The following is a 7,807-nucleotide window of genomic DNA, read 5'->3' on the forward strand; positions in this document are numbered from 1 at the left end:
TCTCTCTCACATTCTCATATACAGTACAAACAGCACATAAAGCGAGGAAGACACAAAGGGTGATACATACATAAGACGTCCACCCAAACTGGCAACAACATTCGTTTTCCTGCTTTTATAACCAGTTTCAAGGAAAGCAGCTCATTTTTACTATCTTTGAACACATAATTTCCTTATTTCCCTTATCTTCTTTCAGTTGCAACATCCATGGACACTGCTCAATGGCCACAGGTAGATAGATCTATATCAGTTCGTCTTTTGGTTTTCGATTCTGTACACAAGGCTGTAATTTTCTTTCTTTGTCTTGCTAGCTAGCTTTTGTAGATGTTTATTGGGTACTTTTTTTGGTAGAAAAAGATGATGGTGTTCATAGCTAGTGTGTCTAAGTCCCCACCTATTTGGATTTAGTTCTTATTAGTTCTTCAACATGTATTTCACTTTATCTTTCTATTTTCTGTATATGATAAAGGAGAAGAAACCTTTTTTTCTTTTTTAAGTGTAAAAGCAGCTAACTTGTTTTGCTTTGCTTGTTTTGTTTGTTTTTTAGTTTCTGATCTGTCCTTGATCTTCAAGTTCTGTTTTTTCTTTATGGCTGTTTGCATTTTTTTTTTTCATTTTTTCCTTTTGTTTCTTACTGTCTTTCTATAGGAGATTGTGGTGAAACCAATAGAAGAGATAGTCTCCAACACATGTCCAAAGCCTGCAAGTTTAGAAAGGAAAGCAAGGCCTCAGAAAGAACAAGCCCTAAACTGTCCAAGGTGCAATTCAACTAACAAGTTCTGCTACTACAACAACTACAGCCTCACACAGCCTAGATACTTTTGCAAGACTTGTAGAAGGTATTGGACTGAAGGTGGTTCTCTGAGAAACATTCGTGTTGGTGGGGGTTCAAGAAAGAAGAAGAGGTCAGCCTCTTCTTCTTCTAATTCTTCCTCCTCTAAGGCTCTAATACTTCATCAAAAAATAAGCTTCCTGATTTGGTCACACCCCAAAGCCTGTCACAATCTTCCACTCAAAACACTAAGATCCATGAAGGTCATGATCTAAACTTGGGTTTCCCAACCACACAAGAGTTCAGAACTATCACAGAATTGGTTCATAGTACTAGCATTAATAATGATAACAGCAACAAGAACCAAATTTCTGGTACTTCTACTACTACCAATACCACTACTGCATCTCATCAACTTTCTGCTTTGGAGCTTCTTACTGGAATTACTTCAAGGGGTTTCAATTCCTTCATGATCATGCCAGTTTAGGATCCAAACTCAGTTTATACATCTGGGTTTCCTCTAGTACATGATTTCAACCCAACTCTAAATTTCTATCTGGATGGGCTTGGAGTTGGAAGTGGGTATGGGAGTTTCCAAGGTGTTCAAGAGAACAGTGGCAGGCTTTTGTTTCCATTTGACGATTTTAAACAACTCTCAAGCACCACAAATGGTATTGAACAAAACAAAGAGCAAGGAGATTCAACTGGGTATTGGACTGGGATGCTAGGTGGTGGGGGTAAAGAAAGAAAAAAGATAGCCTGGGTTTTTTTGGTGTTTTTTTTTTTTTTTTTCCCTTTCTTCTTTTAATTATGGGTCTTAATTAACCTTCTATTAATTGGTGGGTTACTTGTCTGGATTTTTCATAGCTAACAGATAGGATACATGGGTTTTTTCCTCAGTTTGTTAATTTCTCTATTTACTATTAATAATTAACCTAATTTCTCTTTGATGAGCATGGTGGGATAGATTTTGAAGCTTATTTTAGATTGGCTTCGGAGAAGGGCGAGATGGGATATTCAGTAAGGGTAGAAGATCAACATATGCCCATATTTTTTACGGTTAAGAGGTAGAGAAGGCATGCAACATGCCCTTCATTTCATGTAATTTCTTCTATCACAAATCAAGATAGAAGAAGGGAAACCGACCATATTGTGTGTCACATTGGCTTGGTACAAAAAAGATTGTATAATGTGCAAGTTAGTCTTCATCCAAATTATTATGTAAATGTGCAAGTTTGTAAGGAGTTTCATGCAGGAAAAAATGCTTTTATTAATTTATAGTATTTTTTCAATATGGAAAAGAAGTAGTCGTATTTGTCAATTGTTTTAGGGACTTGTATGGGTTGTAATGGTGGATTTGAGTTACTTCCATCCCTCTCTCTCTCCCTATTTTGTTCAACTAGAGTTAGTGATCAGTTTATGGACAATACTTTCCCTAAACCTTTATTATTGGGAGTATAAACTATAAACACTGTTGCAATCCTTTTTATTTGGAAAGGATTATTTTGTATTTTTTAGAGTAAATATTACAAATTTAAAAGTATACCTTAAAATGGACTCTCTTTAATTATTAGATATTGTTTGGTGATTAGCAATTACCTTTCTATTAGTAGATTATGAATTGGGTTGGTAACCATAAACAAATGAAGCTTACTATTTTTTTTTTTTTTAAATTCTCAAGTAATTCGGATAATAAGAAAAGTTTATTATAAGTATAAGCATCAAACTCACTTCAAAAATTAATAGTCTATTAAGCCTTGAGTTTTTCTCCTGTAAGCATCCAACTTTGGAATACTAAAACGCATGCCTTACATCAATAATATTTCATTCAAAATTGGATTCCACTAAATAAGAAATAATACTACCGCATAGGGTGTGACTTGATAGTAGGAGTCCTTACCTAGCACTCAAAGGTTAGAGATGAGTAAGTTCAAGCAATAGTCCTAACAAGATCTGTGTAGTACACGTGATATTACTCATTGTCGTCACGTAGTGTGAGATTGATGAGCCCATACCGAAGACCCAATTTTTTTTATTTAGCAAAAAAAAAAAAAAAAAAAAGAAGTAATACCGATTATATGTTACTTAACACCAAATATATTACCCTTTTTTCCATTGAAAGATAAACATTTCATTAAATGGGGTAAAAAGACAAATAAAGTCACTAAGTAATACAAGCTTTTTGCTTTGCATGTCACATGCTCATGCATTTTCATGCATACGTACTCTCTTTTCAATATGTCTTGATATATTTGAAATGTTTTGAGACTTTTCTGATTGTATCATTCTCTCCCTCTCTCTCTTTGTTTACATTAGTTGTGTTTGTGGCACTTAAACGTAAGTCTACTCTGTCTCGAAACCCTCTTCGTTCCGAGGCATCATCTTCTTCTGATCCTACTCCTTCTAACATTTGGTTCCGTGATGAGGATGCTCGAAAGGCCTACTTGGAGAACTTTTCTTGACGAGGTGTTCATTTGGAACGCCGAGTCATTTTGGCGGACTTTGCCGATACTGACCTTCTCAATGTCATTCACAGTCAGGGATGGGAGTTACTGTGTGACGTCCCGGTCACTTGTCCTCTCGTGCTTATTATGGAGTTTTACTCCAACATGCTCGGGATTGATTCTTCAGTACCTCTCTTTCACACTCGCATTCGAGGTATGCATTTTGCTGTCACACTATAGCTTGTTGCAGATGTGCTTCGAGTTCCAAGGGTAGAGCGTCCTGACTACCTCGGTTGTAAGTATCTGAGGACTATGTCCAAAGACGAAATGATGTCTACTTTTTGTGAGCACCCATCTGTTTGGGGTGAGCATCAGTTTACACCATGTCGGCCTTTTGCTAAAGGTCCTAGATTCATGAACATGGTGATGACTTTTGTTTTGCATCCACTTTCTCACTATAATTCTATCACAGAGCCTCGTGCTCGATTTTTGCTTTCTTTGTTAGAGCACCTCACTATAGACTTCCCTTCACATTTTATTCTTTCCATCATAGATGTGTTCAGGGATATGGCTACCCGTGATAAGCTTATCTTCCCTTCAACTATCATGCGGATTCTACGCCATTTTTCTATTCCTTTTCCCTTTTCTGATCACTTTTCTGTCATGTGTGCCATAGATGTTGTTACCGTAAAATGTAGTGAGGCTCAGTTTAGGTTGCGATAGGAGTTAGCAGCTCCTCACTCCGGTTCGACTCCATCTCATTTGGCACATTCTCGGTCTGCTCCATCTACATTTGCTCCCTTTTCTTCCATGGGCAATGTATTTCTTGGAGACATTATGGCGCAGCTGCAGTGCATGGATGCTCGCCTTGATACACTCTCTACAGAGTTGTATTAGGTGAACGTTCATGTCGATCGTATAGCACGACGGTAGGCGGCTATGGGTGGCTATGCTTCTGAGGCTACTCCTTCACCACCTCCTCTAGTGGCTTTTGATTTTGATGCTGAGGATAATGATGGTGATGACAATGATGCTTCGGGTGATAATGATGGAGATGTTAGCTCTATTGATAAGATGTCTACTTGACACTTTACCCTTTGTCACTCGTGACAAAAAAGGGGAGTAATTTTGAGATATGAGAGTAGTCATCTTAGGGGGAGCGTTAGTATATGATATTTTTGTTAGGCGGAGTGTTGATACTTGAGGGATGTAGGGAGAATTTGATGTATCTTTTCTTTTCTTTCTATTATAGATACATTTTTCTTGTACTTTGGGTCTTGTGATCATTTTTATATACATTGTATTTATCTTCCTTTTATGTTAATGTATGTTTCTTTCACCTACCTTACATGTGTTGTTTCTTTTCTCTCTTTATGCACATGCTTCTTATACTTGTATACAATCTATTATTTCTATTTCACATAAACATACTTTGATGAGTTTTGTTTAAAGTATTTTAGAAATACAGGTTGTCAAAGTCTACTTGCCATAAACTCTCTTCTTGCAAAGTTTTTCAAGAGTTTGTGTTAGGATAGATTTTATTGTATTTAACAAGTGAATATGAGTTGGGTAATTTATGACTTCTCTCATATCTCATTTGTTTGTTGTGGTTTTGTCATGGATTGCCAAAAGGGGAGATTGTTAGGACATATGTGGTTCACTTGTTAAGAACATATGTCATTGTTTTATGTAATTGGCTAATCTTTTGACAAAACACACTTTACTTGTACTTGGGTAGATTTAAGATGTGTTGAAATACTTCAAGAAACCATATTTCAAGATCAAGTGTTAAAACCTTCAAGTTTGTTCAAGATAACAAGCTGAAAGTGCAAAGTTACACAGCTAGCATGTGTCGAGATTTAGTAACTTTGCACTTTCAGCTTGTTTTCTTGAATAGACTTGAAGGGTTTAACACTTGATCTTGAAACATGGTTTCTTGAAGTATTTCAACACATCTTAAATCTACCAAAGTACAAGTAAAGTGCGTTTTGTCAAAAGAGTAGCCAATTACATAAAACAATGACATGTTCTTAACAAGTAAACCACATATGTCCTAACACATTTTGGCTGACAAAGTTCAATATGGTACGTGTTGAAAACTAAAAAAAATAAGAAAAAGTCATACTAAATATTTTAAAATATTCTTTAATTAAAATTTTATGTCAATGGATTTTAATTATGAAAAACGATAATTCTATAAATATGCCCTTAAGCAAAAGGCAGGTTAGTGCACAACATTTTTAATATTAATTTAATAAAATTTGGTAAATTAGATGTCAATGGTGAAAAATGTTTTTTCTCTTCAAATTTGGGGTGAAGTTTAGTTTTTCCAAATCTTAAAATTTCCAAGTGACAACAACCAAAAAGTGGGGCAGTTTTGCCAAATAATATACAAATTCACTTACACAATATTGTTTTTATTATTATTTTAAATAAATCCCCACAATAAATAGTTTCATTTTTAGAGGGATTTATTATTATTTTAAATAAATCCCCCCAATATCGTTTTTAGCTTAAAAACAAAAAATGAAAACCTTACCTCCCTCCCTCTCCCTCTCCCTTTCCCTTTCATTAAAAAATAATAAAGGTGGCCAATTTTTTTCAACGCCTCGCCCTGTCTCTCCCTCTCACTAAAAAAACCTCTACTTTGACTAAAAAAGAAAAAAGAAAAAAGAAAAAATAAATCTCCCTCAAACGCCTCTACTTCTCTAACCAAACCCCAATTCCTAAATCTCTAAACACAAATGCCTTTCCCTCAAACGCCTCTCTCTCTAACCAAACCCAAAATCCCCATTCAGACCCAAACTCAAACGCCTTTCTTGCATAAACCACTAACCCTAGCTCTCCAAATGTAAACCCCCAGCCAACAACCACTACTGTACTGATTTGTCAGAATTCCCAAACGGTTGCTACAACAAGTCCAATCATGCCACCTTGAGAGCTTTGCTGTTGCCTATGCTGCTATCCAACATGGTGTAGGTACATTTGCTAAATTTAGATTAAAAATATGTTATTGAAATTAGTATCTCTTTACCTATCCGTGCAAAATACATGATTTGTAGTGTTTGTTATGAACATGTTATTAATGTTATTAACTAATGTGATTATTGGTGGCAAATGTGGTTCTCATTCACAAGAGAACTACAAGGTCATTGTTAGTAGTAAGGATTTTTATTTTTATTTTTTATTTATTGATGATACTATTGTTAATAGTAAGGATTTGGTATTCTTTGATGTTGATTATACTATTGTCATTCGTCGTGGGGATTGTTGTTGATGTTGTTAAATTAGTATGTATTAGTCATATCTTTATTATGTATTGTAAATATAATTTGCATAGTAATAATTTTTTGTATACTTATTTAGTTTAATTAAAATATTTCAAACCAATGCTGGAGGAGGAAATCAAAATATTGACAAAAACACAGAAGATGACTCTCAGAAGGAAGACAATGACTTAGATGATGATTGATCTTCCAATATTTATGTTTTCAAGTTTGGTGACGGATATTATGGCTTTCATGTATTAATGAACATCTGATGCTATTTTGTAGGCCTTTTAATATTTTTGATTTTATTGCATTATGCAATTATTAGTTTTGGACAATTAGGGATTTGTGCTTGTTATTTGAATGGAGAAACTTTTGGGAGATTTATGTTATCTCGCAATTAAAGTGTTAGAAATGATCTCTCTTTTATTATCGACAGAGTTATTTTGTTGCAAATAATGTATTGATAATGAATTGTTGATGATAAACCAAGTACTTTACGATGGCTTTTAGTCGGTGGAAAACTACATTAATGATGACTATAGTTCATCACAAAAGTTATTTTCGACGACAAAATAAGTACTTATGACAACTTTTATTCGTTAAAACAAGGGCATTAACAACGGCCTTAGTTCGTCGTAGAAAGTATTTGGTCGTTTGACTTCCTCGTATGAAGTTGCATTGTCGATAACAAACTAAGTAATTACGACGGCTTTTATTCATCAAAAAAGGTATTAATGATGGCCTTAGTTCGTCATAAAGAGTATTTGGATATACGACTTCCTCATATGAAGTTGTATTGTCGATGACAACTAAAATAACTATGACGGCATTTTGTCGTAGAAACTATGCATTAACAATGGCCTAAGGTCGTCGCAAAAGGTATTTGGTCGTCCAACTTCCTCGTATGAAGTTGAATCTACGATGGCAATTATCAAGTACTTACGACGGAGTTGTGCTGTCGAAAATGAGTGTTAGTGATTGTCGGTAATATAGTATTACCGACAAGGCTTTTTCCGACGGTCGTCAACGGCCTTTTGCCGTTGGCAATACTAATCTGTGACGGCTTTTTGTGTTGTTGTGATGAACTTTGGCCGTCACTAATAGCAATTGTTAGGATATATGTGAGTCATGTTAGGGACATATGTCAATGTAGAATTGACTAATCCTTTGACAAAACACACTTTGCTTATAATTGGGTAGATCTAGGATGTGTTTAATACTTCAAGGAACAAAAGTTCAAGTCCAAGTGTGAAAGCCATGCAAATCTATCTAAGAAACAAGTGAAGACGTGCTGTATTTTAAAGCTTGACAATTAGCTC

General features: G+C 35.1%; 1 pseudogene; it reads left to right on the top strand.

The window, feature by feature from the left end:
• The first annotated feature begins 102 nt into the window (after positions 1-102).
• On the top strand, positions 103-3,939 carry LOC112016833 (dof zinc finger protein DOF4.6-like; annotated as a pseudogene).
• Positions 3,940-7,807: the final 3,868 nt, after the last annotated feature.

Source organism: Quercus suber, unplaced genomic scaffold, assembly GCF_002906115.3.
Source record: "Quercus suber isolate HL8 unplaced genomic scaffold, Cork oak 2.0 scaffold_2, whole genome shotgun sequence".
Taxonomy (NCBI): Eukaryota; Viridiplantae; Streptophyta; class Magnoliopsida; order Fagales; family Fagaceae; genus Quercus; species Quercus suber.